At 39.4% G+C, this 27,258-nt stretch overlaps 1 protein-coding gene across 1 annotated transcript in view; it reads right to left on the reverse strand.

Annotated features, from left to right (window-relative positions):
- The window catches only part of LOC117394379 (contactin-associated protein-like 2), a 545,795-nt gene that overhangs the window by 58,312 nt on the left and 460,225 nt on the right, over nt 1–27,258 (reverse strand). The window lies entirely within an intron of this gene.

The following is a 27,258-nucleotide window of genomic DNA, read 5'->3' on the forward strand; positions in this document are numbered from 1 at the left end:
GATAAGGGTGTCTGCTAAGAAATAAATAATAATAAAGGTCTGTGAAAATACAAACTTTTTGCTTAGTGAATACACTGAACGCTCTAACTCTGTACTCGTACAACAAACTACAAACATTTCTGTTTACTGAATGTATGCAAAACTGCAACTGTGCTTGTCATACATGTCAACCCCTAAGCGTTCGTACCAGTGAGACCCCTGCTGAAAAACCTTGGGATTGATCAAGAACCTTAACCTACACCACTAGATTTTGTTTTGGGGGGGGGGGTTGCTGGTGATGGATCAAGATTTTTGCACATGGCTGACAGCTAAGCCACTGACCTAGACTTAAGGCTTATGTACACAAGGAGCGAAGCAAACAACACAAATACAGCACGAGTACATAAAAAAAACACAACTGTAGCTAGTCATGAAATGAAATTACTGTCTGCTTTTGCTCCTTTCGTGGAGACAAATAAAATAAATAAAACAAAGAAATAGTCTGGGTACACCACACACTAAAAAAAAAACAAAAAACATTTTATTATTATTTAGCAGACATCCTTATCCAGGGCAACATACAATTGTTACAAGATATCACATTATTTTACATACAATCACCCATTTATACAGTTGGGTTTTTACTGGAACAATCTAGGTAAAGTACCTTGCTCAAGGGTACAGCAGCAGTGTCCCCTCACTTGGGATTGAACCCACAACCCTCCAGTCAAGAGTCCAGAGGGCTAACCACTACTCCACACTGCTGCCCCAATGAATGTTACAGTGCTACACTGCTACAGTGAATGTTTATATGTGATCTGGTTTAACATTACAGCATTCAAAAATAATACATCTACACATTTCTTTGTAAATACTGAGAACATTTGTTTAATATATTTTTTTTATAATAAAAAAAAAATCTTCAGTTAGGGTGTGGATGTGATTATTATTATTATTTGTCAACATTATTAAAACAAAGAAGTGTCATTTTACAGAAATACAAAACCAGTGTGTGGTGCTCCCCATCACTTTGACCAAAATTAAGGTGAAATATAAAGCTAGACATACCATCAATTTCCAATTGTTCTGTTATTTCTTACCATATGGCGTCTTTCTTTGTATTGTCTTTACAACCACTGACACTGGCATCATAAAGAACATTATATTTTTCGACTTTAATAATTACATTCCCATTGATGTCCATTTCTCTTTTATTTCTGTGGTAATTTCTGCGTGAACGAGACAGTGACAGTCTGACAGCCTCTCCTTCGACTGTCCGAGTAATGACATGTTGTGTACAGAAACATAGAAGGCTTGCGCAGACAAACCGTCAGTTTGAGACAACAAGGCAATTCTATCTTTGGAGTAAGGGGGGAGTTCGCATAGCAGCTACAGGAATATAGAATGGTAATGTACTTCATGGTGACCTCCCCTCCCCCCCCCAAAAAATGAAATAATACGTTTGGACAGTTGTATTGGAGTTACCACTGTATCATGTATAAAGGGTTTCGCAGCCTCGCAAACAATAAGAAACTTATGCACAAATGTGAAAATCCATTGCACGGCGGTGAGACTCTCAAAATTGTGAAAAACCATAAGTTTCACGGGTAAACCTTGAGACTTGACATCCATGGCTTGTGTGAAGACTACAGATTTATCTCTTTATGAGCCTGAACACAGTGAAATGCATGACTTGAGCACAGGCTTAAAAAGAATAAAGATATTTTATTTCATTCAACTTTACGGAGTGCTGTTTGTTACTCTGGAGAAATGCACGCTACATATTTCAACTCACAACAAAATGAGTAGTCTCAAACAGTAAAACTTGTATTGCCAAACTATCATAGGAGGCTGTGTGGTCCAGTGGTTAAAGAAAAGGTCTTCTAACCAGGAGGTCCCCGGTTCAAATTCCACCTCAGCCACTGACTCATTGTGTGACCCTGAGCAAGTCACTTAACCTCCTTGTGCTCTGTCTTTCAGGTGATACGTGGTTGTAAGTGACTCTGCAGCTGATGCATAGTTCACACACCCTAGTCTGTAAGTTGCCATGGATAAAGGCATCTGCTAAATAAACAAATAATAATCATACTGCTGTAAAACACTGAGATTTTATTGGTAAGATGCCTGCTCATAGAGGATGGGCTTGTGATTTGTTGGTTGTAGGAAATGTTTTATCTACAGCACAGGCACTTTAAACATTTCAATTTGCCCTAAATAGCCAAATTAACTATGTCTGCAATCTTTTCAAAGGGGCTGACAGGTATATTTTTTTGAAGCTCTCACTTCTCATTCTGTAAGCCAACACAGATTCTCAAATGCCACTTTAATGAAAATGTTGGAGAGCTTTTGGCAAGTCAAGTGAGGATGTAAACCTCTCTATAGACCACCGTCACCTGTCAACAGAAGAGAAATGTCAGACATACTCTGAAGATGTACTAATTTCATTGAACATATAAACATACAGATTAATCAAGGTCTGTACGTCAAAGAGCAACTTGCATTATATATTTTTTGTGAAAGGAATAAAAAATTAGATTAGCCTGAAACACAATCTTTAAGGGTAGCTTACCAATGTCACACAATTCAGTTCTTATCTCTTACAAGCAATTAGCAATATTACAGTATCACTGCTCCCCTTTTCTTCTGCTGAAGTTATTTATGTTCTTTACTTGTACTTTATACAATTAAGCAATAGCAATCGAGGCGCTGGGCATTTCCTGGGGATTAATGACCGGTTGGGCGAGTTGGTGGTCTGAAGGTGATGCAGACATACAACAGTGGCATGTGAAGGCTGCTGGTCATACTGACTACTTGACTCTGTTGTCAAATGTAAAGTTTCCATAAATCTAATTTTTGAACCTCCCCCCCCCCCCCCAAGAATCTTCAGAAGGCCTTAACTGAAATGAGAACCCATTACACTGAAAGCACTTGCCACAATGGTCTACTTTCTTGTAGGTTTTGCCTTTGAAATGAGGACCGACAGAGAGCTGTTCTATATACATATCTTCAAACTAAAATAACATCTTGTCATTTACCAGGGTCAGACGCTGCCTTTTTATACTATTTTTTCCTTCTTTCAAAATATAATTTTTTCCCTGCAGTGATTACAGTGATTTGTATTGAACTTTATTTTGCTCTTTCTATCTCAATGATAAAGCATTGTAATTGTACAAAGCAAGCAGCTATACAACAGAATCCATCCACATAGCAATGCTATTTCTTCATTTCTACTCAGCACTACTGGTTTGTTTTGACAAATAGATGGCTTTGTGAGGTGTGTGGGTGGTGATGTCAGACCAGGAAATGAAATAGTAACACAGGATGGTATGGGCTAAACGGCGCTGCTGCGCTCATCTTTAATAAATAAACAAATAATAAATAATCATGTCGGACGGCTTTCGTCCGTCATATACACAACAATGATGATGATAATAATACAACATAAATAATAATAATACATAAATAATAAAAGGGGCGGGCAAGGCATTAAAGGACATTAAATGTGATCTTGGAAAGCAATTACGGTACATAAATATAATTTCCACTGTGTTCAAACATTATTATTATTATTATTTATTTCTTAGCAGACGCCCTTATCCAGGGCAACTTACAATTGTTACAAGATATCACATTATACATTATTTCACATTATACAGCTATTGCATTATTTTACATACAATTACCCATTTATACAGTTGGGTTTTTACTGGAGCAATCTAGGTAAAGTACCTTGCTCAAGGGTACAACAGAAGTGTCTCCCACTGGGGATTGAACCCACAACCCTCCGGTCCAAAGAGTCCAAAGCCCTAACCACTACTCTACACTGCTGCCCCTAAACATCCTTTATGACGAAAGATTACACATGTTGCTTCTGTAATAACTTGCAACACGAAACACAAACTCCAGTTTTGAAACCTCCTCTCTAACTTGCATTGTGTAGGTTGTCTGGTAATTGTAACACTACATAACTGGAAGACTGTGGCAATGTGCCCCGTCCCTGTGTGCATTTGTGTGTATGCGTGCGTGTGTAAATGTTGGTGTATAGATTGGTACACGGGATATAAACGGGTCTGTGTTTCACGTGTATTTAAAAAGTGTAGATTTGTATTTAGGCACGAGGAGAGCACAAATCACTTCACGTGCTGGTTAAATGTAATATGTGAGCACGGGGTTGCACAGAATTAATTCACGTGCTGGGATTCAAGTGAATAATTAATTAGTAATTGAATCCCAGCACAATAGTATATATAGACGCACATTTCTTGCACTCAGGGTTGGGTGTTCGGAAGAGGAGAACGGGTGAGAGAGAGAGGAGTAAAAGTAAAGTAAATAGAAAGATCGTAAATATAAGTGTTTGTTCTCACCGTGTTTGTTTGTCTGTCCGTGCACCGTTTGTTTAGTGTTAGTCCGTTTTGTATGTCTGTTTATTTTGGCGCAAGTGCCGTGTCCCCTGTTTTTGTCTGTTCAAACCTTTTATTTTCTGTGCTGTTTTATTAAATGCTGAGCGAAACCATTCGCTCAGCTCCACCAAAACCCCAAGTCTCTGTCTGTTTACTCCCTGCTTCTGGTCTGACGCCACCCACTCCGGCCGTCTTTGTGACACGTGGTGTCATCGTGGGATAATAGCGCCTCCAAGCGTCAGACCAGGAGAGGGGGTTTTGTGAAAAAAAAAAAAAAAAAAAAATAGTAAAGCGAGGATGGGAAGAAAGAGCTGCAGGAAGCAGCAGAAGCAGCAGCAGCAACAACAACAGCTGCAGCCCTCATCCTGCATGCCGGGCTGGGAGGAGGACAGCCACAACGGGGCAGTAGCCACCCCTCTACCCCCACTGCCACCGGGTTCCCCACCGTCCCGGGAAATATGGGACTGGCTGGTGCACCCCGAGGGGAACTTCGCCAGTGACCTCCCCTTGGTTATTCACGCACTGCAGATGCGAGATGGGAAACGATGGGAGGACTGGGAGCAACAGCACAACCCGGCATCCGTTCGTGACCTCACCATTGTGGTGCTGGGTTACCTAGCTGCAGACATGGGAGGGATGCCTTCCAGTGAGCAAGAGGGAGAGGAGCAGTCGCTGCCCTCTCCAGTACCTGAGCGGGAGGAGCCTGAGCGTCCACAGCCCGAGTGGGAGGAGCCTGAGCGTCCACAGCCCGAGTGGGAGGAGCCTGAGCGTCCACAGCCCGAGTGGGAGGAGCCTGAGCGTCCACAGCCCGAGTGGGAGGAGCCTGAGCGTCCACAGCCCGAGTGGGAGGAGCCTGAGCATCCTACGCCTGAGTGGGAGGAACCCGAACGTCCTACGCCTGAGTGGGAGGAACCCGAACGTCCTACGCCTGAGTGGGGGGAACCCGAGTGTCCACAGCCCAAAAGGGAGGAGTCGGGGCGTCCACAGCCCAAAAGGGAGGAGGTCGAGGATGATGGCTGGGAGGTTTTTTTAAAGAACCTCGCAGCAGAGTTATGCCCTGGCTGTGGGGCTTATGGGCACACGTTAGCCATATGCCCCACCCAGTATGAAGAGGAGGAACCAGCGCCCAGACGGGGGGACCGCGAGCGTCCAGCGCCCAGACGGGGGGACCGCGAGCGTCCAGCGCCCAGACGGGGGGACCGCGGGAATCCGAAGCCTGAGAGGCAGCTGTTCCCACCTTCACCAGCAGAGCAAGAATGCCTGCTGGTTTCCCCATCACAACCAGCAGAGGTAGAATGCCTGCTGGTTTCCCCAGCACAACCAGCAGAGGAAGAATGCCTGCTGGTTTCCCCAGCCCAACCAGCAGAGGAAGAATGCCTGCTGGTTTCCCCAGCACAACCAGCAGAGGAAGAATGCCTGCTGGTTTCCCCTTCAGAAGCAGAGCCGCACCAGTCCGCTGCAAGAGAGGCAGAGCAGCACCAGTCCCCTGAAAAAGGGGGAGACTACACGCTGCTCCCACCTCCATCGGCAGGAGACTACACGCTGCTCCCACCTTCACCGGCAGGAGCAGAGCAGCCGGAGCTGCCTCTGCCACTTCCAGGAGCAGAGGAGCAGGAGCTGCCTCTGCCTCCGCCACCTACATCGGCAGGAGCAGAGCAGCCGGAGCTGCCTCTGCCTCCGCCACCTACACCGGCAGGAGTAAAGGAGCAGGAGCTGCCTCTGCCACTTCCAGGAGCAGAGGAGCAGGAGCTGCCTCTGCCACTTCCAGGAGCAGAGGAGCTGCCTCTGCCTCTGCCACTGCCAGAAGCAGAACAGCAGGAGCTGTCTCTGCTTCCCATACCTCCGCAGGGAGTACGGTGGCCGGAGCCCCAGAAAGGGGAGCTGCCGGCCACGAAGAAGGGGGAGGAGGTCTGGAGACCACTTTCCCCAGCAGCAGTTTCGCTGCAGGAGTTCTTGTGGCCGGAGCCCCACAGGAGGGAGCTGCCGGCTATGAAGAAGGGGGAGGTCGGGGGACCACCTGCCCCCGCAGCTTTTTCGCTGCAGGACGGGACCAGCATGCTGTCAGCCGTGCCACTACCGGCAGGGGAGCTGACAGCATTGCCAGCCATGGGCCTACTGAAGCCTCCCTTCCCAGCCCGAGACTTTGTCCTGGACTGCTGGATTTTTAAGGGGGGAGGTGGCCGTTGAGGCCATGTGTGCTGCGCACAAGGGGGGGTGTATATGTGGCAATGTGCCCCGTCCCTGTGTGCATTTGTGTGTATGCGTGCGTGTGTAAATGTTGGTGTATAGATTGGTACACGGGATATAAACGGGTCTGTGTTTCACGTGTATTTAAAAAGTGTAGATTTGTATTTAGGCACGAGGAGAGCACAAATCACTTCACGTGCTGGTTAAATGTAATATGTGAGCACGGGGTTGCACAGAATTAATTCACGTGCTGGGATTCAAGTGAATAATTAATTAGTAATTGAATCCCAGCACAATAGTATATATAGACGCACATTTCTTGCACTCAGGGTTGGGTGTTCGGAAGAGGAGAATGGGTGAGAGAGAGAGGAGTAAAAGTAAAGTAAATAGAAAGATCGTAAATATAAGTGTTTGTTCTCACCGTGTTTGTTTGTCTGTCCGTGCACCGTTTGTTTAGTGTTAGTCCGTTTTGTATGTCTGTTTATTTTGGCGCAAGTGCCGTGTCCTGTTTTGTGTACCGTTTAAAACCTTTTATTTGTTATTAAACGCTGAGTGCAGCCATTGCACTCAGCTCATCACAACCACCGTCTCTGTCTGTGTATTCCTGTCTGGTCTGACGCCACCCACTCTGGCCGTCTTTGTGACAAAGACACATGGGCATTATTATTTATGAGGTAAGTAGTAGTATCACACTGTCAGCTTGTTGCTTCATTTGTTTATAGTCAGGCTTTGAACACTAAGGGAATTGGCATTTCAGTCATACCATGGTCTACCTGTTCCTATCCAGTTTTAAATAACTTTAGCATAACAGAGGCAGAAGTGTTAAAGGGACTAGGAGCTCTTAAAATGAGCTCGGATGGGATCCTCCCAATAGTACTCAAACAAATGAAAGAAGTTATTTACAAACCGCTAACCAAGATCATGCAACAGTCTCTTGACACAGGGGTTGTACCGACAGACTGGAAAATTGCAAATGTATTACCGATCCACAAAAAGGGAGACAAAACTGAACCAGGTAACTACAGACCAATAAGCCTGACTTCTATTATATGTAAACTTATGGAAACTATAATTGAGGATGTAAACCTCTCTATAGACCACCGTCACCTGTCAACAGAAGAGAAATGTCAGACAGACTCTGAAGATGTACTAATTTCATTGCCTTGCCCGCCCCAATAGTACTCAAACAAATGAAAGAAGTTATTAACAAACCGCTAACCAAGATCATGCAACAGTCTCTTGACACAGGGGTTGTACCGACAGACTGGAAAATTGCAAATGTATTACCGATCCACAAAAAGGGAGACAAAACTGAACCAGGTAACTACAGACCAATAAGCCTGACTTCTATTATATGTAAACTTATGGAAACTATAATAAGATCCAAAATGGAAAATTACCTATACAGTAACAATATCATGGGAGACAGTCAGCATGGTTTTAGGAAAGGGAGATCGTGTCTAACTAACCTGCTTGATTTTCATGAGGATGCAACATTGACAGTGGATAATTGCAAAGCATACGACATGGTTTATTTAGATTTCCAGAAAGCTTTTGACAAAGTCCTGCATATAATATTAATTCTCAAACTGAATGCAGTAGGGATTCAAGGAAATGCATGCACATGGATTCGGGGGTGGTTAACAGGTAGAAAACAGAAAGTACTGATTAGAGGAGAAACCTCAAAATGGAGCGACGTAACCAGTGGTGTACCACAGGGATCAGTATTAGGTCCTTTGCTATTCCTAATCTACATTAATGATTTAGATTCTGGTATAGGAAGCAAACTTGTTAAATTTGCAGACGACACAAAAATAGGAGTGGCAAACACTGTTGCAGCAGCAAAGGTCATTCAAAATGATCTAGACAGCATTCAGAACTGGGCAGACACATGGCAAATGACATTTCATAGAGAAAACTGTAAGGTACTGCACGCAGGCAATACAAATGTGCATTATAAATATCACATGGGAGATACTGAAATTTTAGAAGGAATCTATGAAAAAGACCTAGGAGTTTATGTTGACTCAGAAATGTCTTCATCTGGACAATGTGGGAAATCTATAAAAAAGGCCAACAAGATGCTCGGATATATTGTGAGAAGTGTTGATATTAAATCAAGGGAAGTAATGTTAAAACTCTACAATGCATTAGTAAGACCTCACCTAGAATATTGTGTTCAGTTCTGGTCATCTTGTTGCAAAAAGGATATTGCTGCTCTAGAAAGAGTGCAAAGAAGAGCAACCAGAATTATCCCGGGTTTAAAAGGCATGTCGTATGCAGACAGGCTAAAATAATTGAATCTATTCAGTCTTGAACAAAGAAGACTACGCAGTGATCTGATTCAAACATTCAAAATCCTAAAAGGTATAGATAATGTAGACCCAAGGGACTTTTTCGACCTGAAAAAAGAAACAAGGACCAGGGGTCACAAATGGAGATTAGATAAAGGGGCATTCAGAACAGAAAATAGGAGGCACTTTTTTACACAGAGAATTGTGAGGGTCTGGAACCAACTCCACAGTTATGTTGTTGAAGCTGACACCCTGGGATCCTTCGAGAAGCTGCTTGATGAGATTCTGGGATCAATAAGCTACTAACAACCAAACGAGCAAGATGGGCTGAATGGCCTCCTCTCGTTTGTAAACTTTCTTATGTTCTTATGTACTGTACAGTTTGCATTGGTTATATTTAGGTTCCATTTAGGTCCATAATAAGACTCAGTATTGTAGCATATTTGAAGATGAGTGAGGAGTGTAAATAGCTAAGTAACCTTTGTGTTGCCTTGGGCTCCAAATATGTTTTTTTGGTGGGGGGGATTTTTTTTTTTTTTTTTAATGAAAATTATACATTCAAAAATAGAATATGGTACAGTCTGAATAAACACAGGTTAAAGAGAGTCTGCCAGCATAGCAACAGCAGCCTGTCACAGAGTCCAAAGACTGATTAGTTTGAAGTAACACTCAAATTACTTTTTTTTTTTTGCTTAAAATCCAGAAAAAAAAAAATGTGTCTCTCTTACTAACATAAACCTTGACTTTCTCAGATTGCACCCACTTGAAATCTCATTGTACACTCAGAGAACCATGCAGTTATTAAAGTGACACCAAATGTCCTTTTATGGAATGCAGTGAGTTGCAAGCAGCTGCACCTATTTGAGTGTGCTCAAAATGTATTGCTCAAAGATATAAATATATCAATATCAATGCTGTACAAGTAAAGGAGGAATGAGTTAAAAGTGAGTTTTGTAATTTCCTTTAAATTCATTTAAACAATGTTTAACATATTCTTAAGAATACTTATATTTCTATATTAAAATGTGCATTGTATATAAATTGATACTTCTGCAAATGGAGAATACAGTGGAGAATATTACTGCTTTGGTGAAGTGTAGAAAATTATTACTACAATTTTAATAAAAAAAGGATTTTGAAAATATATTAAGGATTATATATCTAAAGTTCACTATATTTAGGGGATCAGTTTTATATTGCTAATAGAAAGTTCCATAACTTTGGAACCTGTTAGAGTAACGCTTTTGTGTTGTTGAGCCGACTCTAAATCAATGCGATCATTGTTCATTTGTTATTTGATTCTGACCAGCTGCTGGCCAAGCTAAGGAAAATCACAGCAAATTAAATGGGTTTAAATCATTCCAATTGTTGACTTATACTAATAAATCAACAATTGGAATCTCTAGCCCACTCAATCACGATTTGTTGTCACCTCAACTGATTAGAATAGCTCAAAATCTTAAAAAGGCAAACTTAAAAAAAACATTCTGTTACTGCATGTCAGTATACTTTACTGGGCAGGGACATCTACATATATATTAGGTATTACAGTGTACTTAGAGCTTTGCTAACAAACTAATTTTATTCACAGTATCGGAATTACAAAACAACAGCTAAAACACTGGCAGATTTTCCACAAATTCATTTTTTAAATAAATGTTCTGAAATGTAAGTGCATATTTAACAGGAGAAAATTATGCATTGTTTTATGATTGCTTTTTTAAGTATCCAAACATAAAAATTCTATGTTTGCCCCACTACTAAAATATGCTAAATTGTTTATCCGCCTTACAGTATATAAATCAATCCCAATTCTACAGGTTCAGCCAACAGCTACTTGCAACATACAAGATGTTTTTAACACATACTCTACAGTACATTCTGCTCAACAGGACACAGTGATACAAGGCGAGCTACTGTTTTCTTATTCTACACTATGTCGAGACAGAGTGGGCCACGTTCACAAAGAGTTTATTGTAACAACTTATTTTCGAACAGGACATTTTACACACCATGCCTGAATTAAAGAAACTTCTTGGTTCAGTAGGCAAACATGTTGACAAAAGGGTCTATTTAGTTGCAATGACATGAAATACACAATTACAGTGCCTTGCGAAAGTATTCGGCCCCCTTGAACTTTGCGACCTTTTGCCACATTTAAGGCTTCAAACATAAAGATATGAAACTGTAATTTGTTGTGAAGAATCAACAACAAGTGGGACACAATCATGAAGTGGAACGAAATTTATTGGATATTTCAAACTTTTTTAACAAATAAAAAACTGAAAAATTGGGCGTGCAAAATTATTCAGCCCCTTTACTTTCAGTGCAGCAAACTCTCTCCAGAAGTTCAGTGAGGATCTCTGAATGATCCAATGTTGACCTAAATGACTAATGGTGATAAATAGAATCCACCTGTGTGTAATCAAGTCTCCGTATAAATGCACCTGCACTGTGATAGTCTCAGAGGTCCGTTTAAAGCGCAGAGAGCATCATGAAGAACAAGGAACACACCTGGCAGGTCCGAGATACTGTTGTGGAGAAGTTTAAAGCCGGATTTGGATATAAAAAGATTTCCCAAGCTTTAAACATCCCAAGGAGCACTGTGCAAGCGATAATATTGAAATGGAAGGAGTATCAGACCACTGCAAATCTACCAAGACCTGGCCGTCCCTCTAAACTTTCAGCTCATACAAGGAGAAGACTGATCAGAGATGCAGCCAAGAGGCCCATGATCACTCTGGATGAACTGCAGAGATCTACAGCTGAGGTGGGAGACTCTGTCCATAGGACAACAATCAGTCGTATACTGCACAAATCTGGCCTTTATGGGAGAGTGGCAAGAAGAAAGCCATTTCTTAAAGATATCCATAAAAAGTGTCATTTACAGTTTGCCACAAGCCACCTGGGAGACACACCAAACATGTGGAAGAAGGTGCTCTGGTCAGATGAAACCAAAATCGAACTTTTTGGCAACAATGCAAAACGTTATGTTTGGCGTAAAAGCAACACAGCTCATCACCCTGAACACACCATCCCCACTGTCAAACATGGTGGTGGCAGCATCATGGTTTGGGCCTGCTTTTCTTCAGCAGGGACAGGGAAGATGGTTAAAATTGATGGGAAGATGGATGGAGCCAAATACAGGACCATTCTGGAAGAAAACCTGATGGAGTCTGCAAAAGACCTGAGACTGGGACGGAGATTTGTCTTCCAACAAGACAATGATCCAAAACATAAAGCAAAATCTACAATGGAATGGTTCACAAATAAACATATCCAGGTGTTAGAATGGCCAAGTCAAAGTCCAGACCTGAATCCAATCGAGAATCTGTGGAAAGAACTGAAAACTGCTGTTCACAAATGCTCTCCATCCAACCTCACTGAGCTCGAGCTGTTTTGCAAGGAGGAATGGGCAAAAATTTCAGTCAGGTATAGTGTGGGAATTTGTCCAGGTATAGTGTGGGAATTTGTCCAGGTATAATGTGGAAATTTGTCCAGGTATAGTGTGGGAATTTGTCCAGGTATAGTGTGGGAATTTGTCCAGGTATAGTGTGGGAATTTGACCAGGTATAGTGTGGGAATTTGATCAGGTATAGTGTGGGAATTTGACCAGGTATAGTGTGGGAATTTGACCAGGTATAGTGTGGGAATTTGTCCAGGTATAGTGTGGGAATTTGACCAGGTATAGTGTGGGAATTTGTCCAGGTATAGTGTGGGAATTTGGGCATACTGTACATATGCATTTCAGTTTGAGATTTGTTTAAAACACAATCCAAATTTAAAGCAAATCAAATTAAAATGTAATCTGCAGAAGTAAAACTAGATAATGTATTAATAATTGTGATGAATGGACACGGTCCTACTGAGGAGAAAGAGAGAATGGTGTTGGGAAATTAAATCCCATGACAAGATTCAGTACAAACCTGGGGAAGCAAACTGTTGCTTTCAGGGTTTATGATTTCTTTTATGACACTGATCTCTGAAAGATCAAAATTTCTCCTTCAATTTAGTATGTTCTTCTAGTGTCTGTGACCTGACAAGTGATCCTGTGGTATCAGCCAACTATGTGACTGGAGAATGCCTATTACTGTATATATGGAGGATGCACGCAGTTTGAAGTCCTGGCTACCTTCCCAAGGGACTAGACAAACCTGTCTTATTTTCTTCGTGCTTTCTAGAAAATATTAGCAGTTATAACATGTGGAAGGGTGGTGGACAATTCGCTGACACACACGGGAGACAGGGGGTTTTATTTGAAACACCGCACTGGTTCCCAGTTTTATTTTGAAATTTTCGTTTTTTAATTATTTGTCGCCAGATGGCGCTGGTGCTACAAATCCCCTTATACTAACGATGGTAAGCAGGGGTTGCACTTGTGTCCGTCAGCACACACAGGTGCTCTAAAATAATAATGAAAACCAAAGGCGAAATAAAAAGAGAAAATAAAACACAGTAATAAAACTACAAAATAAAGGTGCTGCTTACGCAGTGCCCCCACTGCCGCTAAGCCGGTCAGTTCGGGTCTCCGACCTACGCTCAGCTATTCCCTATACACTGGGGTGGCCAGAGTTCCCCGTATAACTACACAAGTCCCCTCGGGTACGTAATTACTTATTTTAATTCTTGGTTTAGTTGTTTAAGGCGGGCTGTCTTCCTCAGCCGTGCTTGTCTGTTTTGTATTCTCTTCAACCACTGGTGTTCCTGCCTGGTCTTTGTTTACACTGACATTTTCCGCCAGCTTCACAGAGTATTCTCTCTCTGGCCACCCAAATGCATAACCAAGCGCAGTACTTATGGGCCGAGCAATCCCCCAAGGCCCGCCTCTCAGCCACTCAGAGAGAGGGAAAGCCAACACACCCTCTTCCCCACCTCTTCGTGTCATCGCCATGACTGGCAGGCGGATCTTACAAGGCTGTTGCTCTCTTCCTGCAGAACCACACATGTGGAAGAAAGTCAGCACAGACCTCCCCCGTTACATAAGGTTATTCCGATGAAATTCTTTTGGCAGTAATATGAATTCTTAGCTATTATTTTATTAATGTTATTTTAAACCCAAATATTATCCTAGTTATGCTCGACCTTAATGTCAAAGTTTTATACTACAATGTAATAGCTCCTGTTCCTGTTCACCAGTAATTAACAGGCTAAGGGTTTAAAAGTGGACACTGAAAATCCTCTCCTATCAATTTCAACGAAAGTATTATTGATTACTCTATCGACCCTCTGTACTCTTGTGCCAAGCTGACACAGGGTTCTTTAACTTTTGATGAGTACTTTAAGTGCCAAATATCAGTGCCTCTAATGCATACTCACGAGGGACATCTTACCCCCTTCAGCTATCCCACACTGGTTAAGTGAACACATCATGCAGCAAGGCACTGGCAGCTAAGCATAATCTCTCAAAGATCAAAAGCTCAGGCACTCCAAAAAAGTATTACTGTTACCAGTCGTGCCTGGAGAAAAAACAAGGGAAAAAACCTTTATGGTTAATATTTCAAAACTGGAAATAAACAAAGTCTTCTTGCATTAGAAGGCAGATTTTTGTGACAGCTTACATTCTATTGCTTGAGCTTATAATATCCAGTATGTTGCGTTTTGGGGTGTTTTTGGGAGAACAGTTTGTTATTATGCTCTGTACCTGTGCTTGAATTGTTCCCCCCACCATTATGTTTTTCATGATCACATTTTCAGATTTTCCACAAGGCATTCAAATGTTAAGAGCATCACAAGCTTTCAGAGACATGTGGGACAGTAAAGATAAAGTAACATTTATAATTCACTATCTTGTTCTCCAGCTGTTCAACCATAGCAATGGTAAAGTTGAATACATTAATAACACATGCTTTCTATATTAATGCATGCTGTTAATGTTATTGTGCTCAAAGAAACATACATTTAATTTAGTTCACTTATATTGCTTATTCGAGTTTTGCATTTGCATATTACTGAAGTACAGAACCATACTTTTGTTATGTCACTATTTTCGTACAGTAGAGAGAAGCAGAGTAAACAGGAGAGGATTGAATTGACGTGGCCAGAGTTCACTCTGCGGCTAATTTTTGTTTTTATAATGTTAGTAGAGCTCAGTCACATCCCATGACCAGTTCAAGTTTAACTCATGACTTTGAGTCAGCATTTTGAAAGAAATAGTGGGTGCACCGACAAAAGCCCACATTAACGAGAGCCCATTAAAATTGGTTCAATTTCTGAAAATTGAATTAGCATTTAGAAAGAGGAACTTCAACAGTGATATAAGCAGTGATTGTTAATGGCTAAACAGGTGATCCATCAGCCTCCTGAGAGCAACCACACTGTTAATAGCTAAACAGGTGATCCATCAGCCTCCTGAGAGCAAGCATACTGTGAGTGGGGGACGGAGGGGGGTGATGCTGGGACGCCAGAATCACCGTCGAGCCCTCTTGAGGTGTCGTGGGCTAGTCGACGAAACACTAAGGATGGAAGGTGCCCACTTGAAAACCCCAGAGATGTACCCTACTTAGCTCAATCCAGACGGTTGTTATGCTGATGCGCTGGGGAGGCCACACTGTGGTTGATCCCCGGAGCCAGCATCGCAGCCGTTGTGTGTGCTGATGCGCCAGGGAGGCAAAATAAGCTGATCCCTGGAGCCAGCATTACACTTCAGCCATTAACACCAGACAGAAGGATATCTACATCATCATATGGAAGGAAACGTAAATGGATGGAGACACATATGGATCACATTAGTTTACTGTAAAGCTACGTCTTAGTTGGTGCTTATCTTGGCGAGAGCCGAGTTCAAATCAGCATGAAGTTTTAACATCTACTCTCGTGTTATGGAAATCGAGAGCTTCACGCTTAGGAAGGAGAGAGAATAGATTCCAATCATTGAACCTGCAAGACTTATACTTTCCTCTTGATATCTGTAAGTGTTGAACTCACATTCTTTTGATAAACTTGTAGTTGTTGCACTTACTCTCTTTGTTGAGAGATTGTTATTTTGCTTAAATGCTTAATGCTGTTTGCTACACACTGCTTTTAAAACTCCATGTGGGAGAATTACAATAAAGATGGATTACTTTATTCAAAGGCTTGACTCATTTTGACATTTGTTCTGAACTGAGTGTCTTCTTACAAGTATCTTACAGCCATAGAACCCACTTAAAGCTCATTGCCCAAAGACCGTTAGGGTTCGAGAGTGTGACATCTTTACTTTGGACCTGTATTGTATGAAGCATATTCTGTAACCTCCACAAGTGCAAGAACGAAAGACAAACCAGATTAATTATTCATCACGATACTACACGAGTTCAAACACATCAACGGCCTTACAACCACTAAACATCCAGACAAGAAGACATACAAAATGAGCACTGTGCATGCAGGCTGAACACATCATTTAGGATGAAGAATTCAGTCTAGGTGCGTTCACAAAAATGTGACAGGGAATATAGTGCTCCTACTATCTAACCTGACGGTAACTATGATCTGTTTCACCGTAATTAGAAAACATGAATTATCCCTAGGTTTATTTTTACTTTCGGTTGTAGTGTCATATAACGATGAATTAGTTAGCGTGAATAGCCCAACAGTGCATTGGTCTTTTAAAATGAAACCATTTAGACAGTGTAATCATTACTGCCACTGTAATAGTTACCTGCATTGGGAAGCAATATGAGTGCGATAATGTTGCACCCCTTGTCTTTTTTCCATTAAACAACACACAGGACTGGATGAAGCACTGATTCTCATACCTACGGGGTGCTGATGATGACAAAAGATTTGTGTAAACAAAGTAATATTAAAGGATCAGTTCCAAGTCTGGTACAGTCAGAGCTCTCTGTTTGGTTCTATGTTTCACATTCAGTGGAATTCATGCTTTATGACCACCAGTATATGGCAGGGGTCTCCAACCCTGGTCCTGGGGAGCAGAAAATCCTCAGGTTTTATAGATGTCTATGTCATCAATGGCTAAAGATCTGGAACACCTGTTAATCTTGACTAATTAAGCTCAGTTGAAACAAAAATCAGAAGACCCAGTAGCTCTGCAGGACCAGGGTTGGAGACCGCTGGTATACGGTCTTACAGTGACAATATTAAAGCCCTCTTTCTTTATTCACATACAGTTCTCACAATTTCAATATACCTTATTTTCACTTTGACCAAATTGATGACATTTTATTCTCCCACAACACTGGAATAGGGAGCAAGTAAAAAATCTACAGTATTAATGTATATGGCTGACACACTAGTCTAAATAATAAATAAACAGCGTAGCTATTAGTCTACGGCTACTCTAGCAATGGGAGTGCAATGAATTTGAAATAAATCCTGTTCAGCTACAGTTGTCCTTTAATACAGGATCAGTGTATTTCCTTTTGTTGTGCCTCTGTATTGCCTTGGAAGATCATTTTATAAGGGCATAGATGAATGAGTTTATGTTTAATTTCAATCTTGAGGATAGTCTCTTGAGGCCTGGGTTCAAATCCAACAAGCTCAAGTGAGGTGAGTTTAATGGTCTCCACTTGGTCTTCAGTGGACAAACTTGCTGGCCAGTGTTACTGGGTAAGAGGATTTTTATGTGCCCAAGCATTTATTTTGTCAAGTGAAAAATAATAAATGTATACAATATATAATATCAATGTACTTAATACATGCTTAGAAAATGCTTCATACAAAGCAGTCACCATGACAACCCTAAACCCCATAACTTACATCTCAATGGACTAATTCTGAATAAATAAATTCATTTTACAATAGTGTTCTGAAACCTTCAATTCGCCAATGAGATTATAGTGTATTAAAGCCAAGGATATTGCACCTATACAGAGTTGTGTAAGGAAGTTCTTAGGGACATTTTCAAAGATTTTTCTAACTTAGGCAATTTTTATGCAACTCTGCTTGCATATGTTGCATATATCTGTGAAATTGTGAAGAGTTTTTAATATTTGTAATATTGCAAGGCTGCGGAAATGAACAAGTTTAAATTAATCTAAACAGGAAATGAATCACAACTTGCAATATACCCAAATGAACAACTAGAACTAAAGTTAATTTAAACAAAGCATAGCAAGTTCTAAGCTCCCTTTTGATAGGATTAAACAGTATTTAAATAGTATTTTATTCACAACTCCTCCTCCAGAATTCAGGAAAAAAACACCTACGATTAAAAAAACGAGCAAGTGTTTTTTTTGTGCCACAACTCATTTTAAATTTCACCCGTAGGCAAAACTTTCTTCTCAAAGCAGAATTGAGAGGAAAATATCCCTGCAACTGCCTTTGCAAAACTCGTATCTCTTTTGAATATCTGGCCCTTAGTTCTGCAACCCCCACATTCAACCTTGCCTGTGGATAGGCAGTAACCTATCTACAGGCAAGGTTCATTTGCACTCTGTTCATTTTCACAAGGACTTGATTCATGAACTCTTAATACTGCATCCATTCCTTTTCCACTGCTTTATTTAGAAAATGCACCGCCTTCCTGTTTCTCGTCCTTTTTGTATTTTTTTAAATCAGATTTCCAGTTGAGTCCTTCCATTAAAAAAGTATTGGAGCTATACTTTTAGAAGCTTTTAGAATCAATTACCGTTTCAGTCATCTGGACTAAGTAAAAGCTATTTTTTACTCAAACCAGGACTTCCTGGAATAAAATGGAAATATACAGGGTCTAGTGTATTCTGGAACACTTAAGGGGCTTAACATCTGTAACCCATTCTATTATTTTCTAGGGAGACTATTTTTATTAAATACACTTTGTTGAAACCCTCCGGCGTATTGTACAGTATATTAGTTTCATTAGTAGGCTAAACAATTTTTAGCCCTGCTGCCAAATATTATTTTATTTCTTATGTTGGACAAATGAAAAATAACTTTGAAAATGTTTTAGTTTAAATTAGCTTCTTTAAGAGCTGATTCTGAAGTATAAGAAATCAATATCTTCCTCATTTATCTTCCCTCGTTGAACTCTCCGTTATTACATGCCCACAAGACAGTATGAAATTGCTGTTACTCTCGTTTGTAATGATGTTTACTTTCAACTGAGAAAGACTGATTGCTGCAAGATTATGGTCTAGAAGCAGAACCGTGAGGTCATGTGATCTACTGGCTTTTGATAACTCCCTGCAACTACGAACTCAAAATATCAATGGATTCTGCATTAAGAGCTCATCTATGTGCTGAACCAATTCTAACAGTTTTATCAGTATCACAGAATTAGTTATTGAGAGGACTGGATATTGCAACAGACTGAAACCTTCTTATATATATATAATCCACCATGGTTTGTTTTATGTATTAATATCTTAGCAAAAAATAATTCACCCGATTTGTTGATCTCACACACCTTTTATAAGATAAGCAAAATATTGTATATGTGCAAAAATACCCTTATAAAAGGTTTACTGTTGGTTGCCATGGTTTTAATGTCCTTTGCCATTCCTTTCTGTGCTTTACCATACTTTCCTGTGTTTCACCATAGTTTACCACACTCTCTACTTTTACAGTTGTAAATATTATAGATTTTATATATTATTTTTTTTATTTAATCTTTAATTAAATAAACCATAAAACCACTAAAACTAAGTTATCATGCTTTGCCTGAGGATACACATTAAATACTTTGTTCTCACAATTTTCACATTGTAGTCTTCCTCTTAAAAAAGCACCTGATTGTGCAACTGTATAAAAACAATGTAACAGTATTATTCAATTGTACTTTTTAGCAAGGGGTAGAATTGGTTTATCCCACAGTATAATTTTACAAAAATGACCCCATAAAAGTGGAGAGAATCGATTGCCAATATTAGAGCATAACCAGCAAGCTTGTCTGTGATGGATTTAGCTCTTATTTACTTGCTGTTTAGTTATTTCCCTTTAAGAATAGATGGAGACAAAATTGCATTTTTGTCACTTATAGATTCCCTCACAAAAAAAAGAGGTGAATGAGAGAATGGGATAGTATAGGTAGGTAGGTAGCTAGCAAAGGTGTGGACAGTTACCTACATGAGCTGAGATTCACTACAATTTCTATCAATAGAATAGACCTATTTAGGCTTTAGTTATACCATTTTTTAAATAGTTGTTGTTCTAAATATAAGAATATTATAAACAATGTTTTAACTGGGTGCAGAAATCAGCTTTATTCATTTAGTTTCTGCAGAGCTGGCTTCTTCAAATATAATAAAACCCTGACACATGACCTCAAGTGGGATTGTTAAAATGCATTTAATTCCATACCCAGCATATTTTTCATGCTTTAGTGTCTGCCTAGGGATTTCACTGCTCTTTAATGGAACCAGAAAACCATAAAATGGAAAAGTTTGGTGTATACCTTGGGGAAATGGACTCCACAATTTAGGTCTATAAGATGATAAAAGTCTATGGGAAAATGTACTTTTAGAATAAAACAAGAAAGGTCTTTATTTTTTATACCACATACATTTTTTTTTAGGTAAACCTGTCATAATTATATTTACAATAGAGTAAACTTGAGTAGGTTTTTTCTTAGTAATTGTAATGGTGTTAAAACAAGCTACATTTCAACAAGAATACCTATATATATAGTGCCTGTCAGTAAAGAAGTAAATATAGTAACTTATAGTAGTCAGATGTTTAAACCAGCTTGGGACACCACTTGCATACACAAATGACCAAGACATTCAAATCAAAAGTCCAAGCGTTCAAACTAAACTTAAGGCCTGGTCACATGAGCAACTTGTGTTGTCGGCATGTTTCCTTGAGTGATCACACTGGTCAACATGTTATCGAAAACCCGCCAAAATGTTATCCAAATTAGGACACTGTTCAATTTTGCTGGCGATACATCGCCAACAAACGTAATACTAGCCAATCGTATTTTATAGTAGTGTCATATGGTAAAAAAAAAAAATGCTTATGCTTTTACATTCAGAATAAGGCATCAGTAACTCAATCACATTATACTGAATATGAAAACACTATGTGATGTGCAGGCTAGGCTATTTTAAATTATGCTTCAGTTACACTCCCAGGGCACTGCAATGAGACATTTGTCTTGTGATTAACCCTGATAAATAAAACAACTAAATACTTTAAATACACCATTAAGTCAATGCAACACATATTGAAGTTGATTCTTTTGTATAGCATTTAGGTTGTTCTCTAATTTAAACATAATCACGTCTCATAATTCATCAATCCCAGAACTTGTCAGTATTATAACAGCTGCCTTTCTTCGCTTTGACATGGTAAGTTTCAGAGTACAGTATTTACAAGGAAACACACGGGCAACAGAAGTCTTCATCTTGTGGCCATCAACAAAAGTTGATCATGTGACAAGGCCTTTATGATCCTGTCTGGGCCTCGATATATTATACACTCTTCTTATACTTTGACATTTAAAGTCCCAAGAGCTCAGCCAACGATTTTAAAAGCTGTCATTTATATTTTCTGGCCCAGCAAACTAAGAACAATTTGCTCAGCTAAATTAAAAACAGAAATTGGACTGAACATTTTAATCAATGGTTAAGCTGCAGTAATTGCTTGTAAAGAGACAGGTGATTAACTTATCAGGCTTGATTTTTAAAGAGGCACCCTTATAGAAAAAGTAAAAGGTTATTCTAATACTAGTGTATTACACTGAAAAACTCTTGGCACAACTGGTAGCAGACAGCTCAATGTGTGTGGAACAGATATGTACAGTAGCACACTGGCACTTTACCATTGTGTATTGTTGGTTCATACTGTAATGATAGTAAAGTTACCACTGTGGTATCATTAACTTCTACCGTTGTAGCTGGTATCATGCTGCCATTGCCTTTAAATTAAAAACTATTGTCTGTCTAGAGGCACCTATTTTGCTACTTAATATCATTAGTGAGCTCAGTGGTATAATTATTTTTTATATGCGCAAAAAAAGACAAAACAAGTTTAGATGTTATGAGTAGCCTGAACATTTTCTAGTTGTTCTTAAAGAGTAAGATGTACACAGGTGGTATATTGGTGACTTTTCAAAATTGCCTTTACTTTTCAGTAATATACAAAAGTTTTCGGGTGCCATTCCCTAATATTTTCATGTTTTCTGCTTGCTTTCCAGAATGTGTTGTCTGACTCACTACACTAAACACATTCCCTTCAATTCACCATGGCAATGGTTACCACTGAATGTGTTATGCTTCACAAAGAGAATGAAGGGTAGATTTACATGACGTTCATGTCTTCAAGGCAAACACACCTGGAATCTAAAAATTAAAGAACAACTACAATAAAGAAAATCAGTAACATAACTCACTAAATAGATTGTAATAATCACATTAAAACACTACCTATAATCTTTAATGTATACTAAAACAACAAACCCTTGCTTGAGCCTATACAAGGTCATGTTCTTTTTTGGTTTACATTTTTCTTAGATTAATTAAATAATTACATGCAAATGTAGGGCTGGCCATATGTTCCTCTGAATAGAACCCCTAATTGAAAACCATATGTTATCTTGACAGGGAACGCTGCAGATGCTGAACCCAGGTTTGTGCAACAGTTCATTATCATTTTCTGGGTAGAAAGATGATATCTGCAGCACAAGCATAGTCTCTGAGCCAGGGACCCGCTGAGAAGGCAGAAACAAAACACAGAGATGAAGATGAATGGAGATAATAGAATGCGTGCGGTACTTTGCCATCTGCAGTATGAAATAAAAAAAAACAAAAACAGAAACTGTTTATCTGTCAATGCATTTCCATGATTCCTTATGCAGTTTATTTTCTACTTGTTTTGCAGCTCAGTAGTTTTAGGGGAGACTGTAGCACACTGAGACAGTTTTGTACTTTTTGAGGTTCTGCTCATAGAAAACATTTCTAACATATGCTATTTTTTTATAATTCCTTTTATGGCTGCATAGCCAAACCTGTGTTAGATTTCAAAGCTCAAAGTAGCCCAGTACTGGAGGAAGGTGATTTTACTTTTTCCATTTCTAGACCACAATGCCCTGGGTCTTCTCAACCCTAATATACCTATTCAACCTTTGTACCTTTAATACCGTTCTCGGGTGGGATACTACTTCATCTGTTTTAATTCAAATCAAAACATTAGAGAACATCAGGCAGTATTTCAGTCAGGACAACCTTGTGTTAAATAGCCACCTTTATTATAATACAAAATCTCATAGATTTCCAAAAACACTGAACCCAACAATGGGCAGATGAGCAGAGTAAAAATATCCCTTGGAGCATCCGTGTGACAACCTGCTAAAAAACAAACAATAAAATAATAAATCTACGTGACGTGTTCATCCCGGTGAACAAAAATGATTAGGCAGAGGAGCATTGTATACTGCCCCCCTCTGGACGAGACTGGGAGTGAGGTGGTGGTGGTGGTTGGGGAGGAGTAGGTAATTTGAAAGCATGGCACATTTAATGTTACCAGTTATGTTCACAAGTCTTTGTGGGTTTAATATTGTGGCACTATTCATTTTCATAACTTAAACATTTCTTCAGACTGATCTAAAACCTTAATTTATATATTTCATTGAAAACCTTGCATAAACACTATTTTTATGTCAGAAACTGTACAACTTCTGTTCTGATATTTAAAAATAAAATTGAACTGAACACTTGAGTCTGCAGTCCTAGCCTTTACCAATCGTTAGTTCACCTTTTGATTTATAATGATTTTGTGGTGATTCTGGGACGTTTCATTTTTGGATGTAATCTGCATTTAATTAAACTCATGTAATAATCAACTCAGGATCAACACAAGCTCTGTAAAGCCGTGAAATAGCAGTTAATATCTCTCCAGTCATCCACCATCATTCTTGTCAGGCTAATGAAACATTGGTATTCTGGTGGCAGGTTTGTTTCACTAAAAGCCTGAACAAAATGTCAGATTAAATTACAATGAAAAAATAAGAAAGAAAGATAAAGAAATATCTATGTGAACTCACAATGTAAAGCAAGTGTAGTACAGAATGACCCTTTTGTGTAAAACTGTAATTAACATTGTTAATGGTTGTTTTATATTTGTTATTGTTATTTAATTAAATATAAACAACACTTGTTTATATTAATCATGTCACACAGACACCCTTACTGTTATAATGCATAAATAATGAAGTGCAATTATTTACACACAAAAAGATTAGGGCTGCCTGTAGATGTTCGCTAATTAGTTATACGTGGCAATGCATATGAAATTGTAAAGACTGAGTCTGTGATAAAATGCTCTCCTCAACAATATTACTCAGATAAAACAAACTGATTCTTAAATAACTGGGAGCTGCACATACTAAATTGAATCAGTTTAATCCGTATTGATGGTCAAAGGGTAAAAATGTAATTATAAGCAGCTTAAATTCAAAAGTAACGGAAGGTGTTTGATCTTGCATTCTGTGTATTATATACAGTAATTGCATTGTACAATACAGGCATGTGAAACACTCATTCCACAAGCTTCCCATGTTGTCCTATCAATACCTGTACAAAGTCCTCCCACACCCCACAGGATCACTACCATTGTGAAGCTGGTCATGGTTAGGCATGGATTGATATTTTAAAAATATGCTTATTTCTATATTGTTCTTTCACTCTCCTTTATGTGGATATACATGTTGTAACATTACATTTTAACCACATTTTTATTATCTAATAGTAATGGACAGGACTGGTGCACCATAGGGGTATTCATTTCCTTTATGTGCCCACTAACCCAGAAAGTACTGTGGAAAATGCCAGTCAAGCATGGGTAACATTGTGGCTCAAGTAGTGACGAGGCACCAATACCAAGAGAAACCAAAATTATATAAACTCCCGACCCCCGATGAGAAATGACGCCTGTGCGCTTTCTGTATGCTGCCACTCAGGAAGTGACAAAGTACCCTTGCCTCTTGTTGCCTTTGCTGCCATACCCTGTCAAAGCACTGTCAACTCACAGATGCCCCTCCAGCCCCAAACACTCCATTAACAATGTGATGTATAACAGCGACAGGATACAAACTGGAAGGTCAGAGTCTGACAGACGGCTTCCTGACTGTCTGCTTCCCTGATGAACTTTTGCATCTTGACTGGATAAAAAGACAGTGAAACAAAATAAAATTTAAAAATAAAATAAAAAAAACCCACATATTGGGCTGTTTTCTTCATCTAACACTCAGGGACCTTTGGAAGGAAAATAACATTTTTGTCAAATTTTCAGCGATGTTATTTGATGAAAGGAATTGCAAAAAAGTGTAAACCATTATTTCAATGGAAGCACTTTTACCCCTGAAAGCAAAATTCTTGTATATCTACACATTTAGATTTTATTTAGTATAAGGCATTTGCATTTTTTTGAGGTTATATGGGCCAGCCTGTGGGGCTCTGCAGAAGTGACCTAAAAGCTTGCTAAGATCCTTTGGGACAAAATGACACTAAACAGGGGCTAATGAGTCAAGGAGAGAGCCTGGATTAATTATCCCTGGTATGTTCAAACAGCTGATCAACTGGCAGTTTTCACTTTCTTGCCTGGCAACAAAGAAAGGTCACCCCATGCATGTTATTCAGAATGAGCAAGTCTGCATACCACATGGAGGTCTTCCCTGTAGTACACTGATTATAGTGTATTATAAATAGAATAATGTATGGGTCAGAATATATTATCACACAATAATATATGTCTCGTTGGTTTAGAGCAGCACCACTCGTGCATTACCAGTCCAAAACCAACGAGAGACATAAATTATTGTGTGACAATAATATATTCTGACCAATGTTATTTTGTATATTCTAGGTACATTCTTTGCATTTTGCATTATCGTAATGCAAATGTATATTTCTATTTGTAAGCAGTGCACACATTGCTCCTTCATTATAACACAAGCTGCAGGCAACTGAAAATAATACATATTAGCAAACATTCACTCCTCTTAATATGATCGAGACCATTCACATTTTATCAATCAGGGGTGGAGTGCACATTCCAAAATAGTATGCACAATGGGAGGCTGTGTGGTCCAGTGGTTAAAGAAAAGGGCTTGTAACCAGAAGGTCCCCGGTTCAAATCCCACCTCAGCCACTGACTCATTGTGTGACCCTGAGCAAGTCACTTAACCTCCTTGTGCTCCGTCTTTCGGGTGAGACGTAATTGTAAGTGACTCTACAGCTGATGCATAGTTCACACACCCTAGTCTCTGTAAGTCGCCTTGGATAAAGGCGTCTGCTAAATAAACAAATAATAACAATGGATCTCAAACCATTCCAACTTTTTAAGACAATTGATAAAGGCTTCTAATCAAAACGTTTGGCAGCACATGTACTACCTTTCTTTTAGTATATCTAAATATAGCCCAGTCTCTTTAGTAAGGGTTCCAACTACAGTACCACATTATAATGAGAAAGCACCACTCTGTATATAGCGAACACTTAAAGTATTCATGTTAAAACCTAATCTGAACACTAATTCATCATGAAGTGTGACAGGGAACTGCTTTGAAATACACTACAGTATCTTGAGGCTTATCTCTCCAGATTTGCATGTTGATGTGATTAAAGTTAGACAAAGCTCTAACTGATGTTCTATCAGATGACAGAGCTCCCTACAGTTGGTCTGCAGAGGTAAGCGCAGTCCAATCTGAGTTTAGACATCAGTAAATAATGGATCCTTTTCAAGCAGTCTGAAGGACGTAGTTAAAATGTTGCAAAGCTTTGTTGTCTCATTTTTCTTCCTACAGCCCCATTTCTAATCTCTGTCACTTCTCTCTGGCAAAGCCTTACTGTCAAGCCTCAAGCTTGTTAGCAACAGCCTGACTAAAATAAATCAGCAGTTGTCTTCTTTTTTAATCATAGAAACAGTAGTAACACTAATATACTTAGACAAACATTCTGACTTGTGAAAACATGCAGGAGCAGTTAACTTGATTGTTATTTTCTTTCTTGGTAGTTTCAAAATAGTTTCAAAATGTTTTATTCTTTTTAAGAAAAAAAGGGACAGACTTTGTGCTTTCGTCAAATAGGACCTTAAAAGCAGCTATTAAGAGCTATTAAGATCTAGAAAGTGCGAGACAAGGGGAACAAAGTACAGCATTTGGATTGTTCTAGTCATAAGAACATAAGAAAGTTTACAAACGAGAGGAGGCCATTCGGCCCGTCTTGCTCGTTTGGTTGTTAGTATCTTATTGATCCCAGAATCTCATCAAGTAGCTTCTTGAAGGATTCCAGGGTGTCAGCTTCAACAACATCACTGGGGAGTTGGTTCCAGACTCACACAATTCTCTGTTAAAAAAGTGCCTCCTATTTTCTGTTCTGAATTCCCCTTTCTCTAATCTCCATTGTGTCCCCTAGTCCTTGTTTCTTTTTTCAGGTTGAAAAAGTCCCTTGGGTTGACATTGTCAATACCTTTTAGAATTTTTAATGCTTGAATCAGATCGCCGCATAGTCTTCTTTGTTCAAGACTGAACAGATTAAGTTCTT

This window comes from Acipenser ruthenus, chromosome 3 (genome assembly GCF_902713425.1).
Source record: "Acipenser ruthenus chromosome 3, fAciRut3.2 maternal haplotype, whole genome shotgun sequence".
In the NCBI taxonomy this organism is placed as follows: Eukaryota; Metazoa; Chordata; class Actinopteri; order Acipenseriformes; family Acipenseridae; genus Acipenser; species Acipenser ruthenus.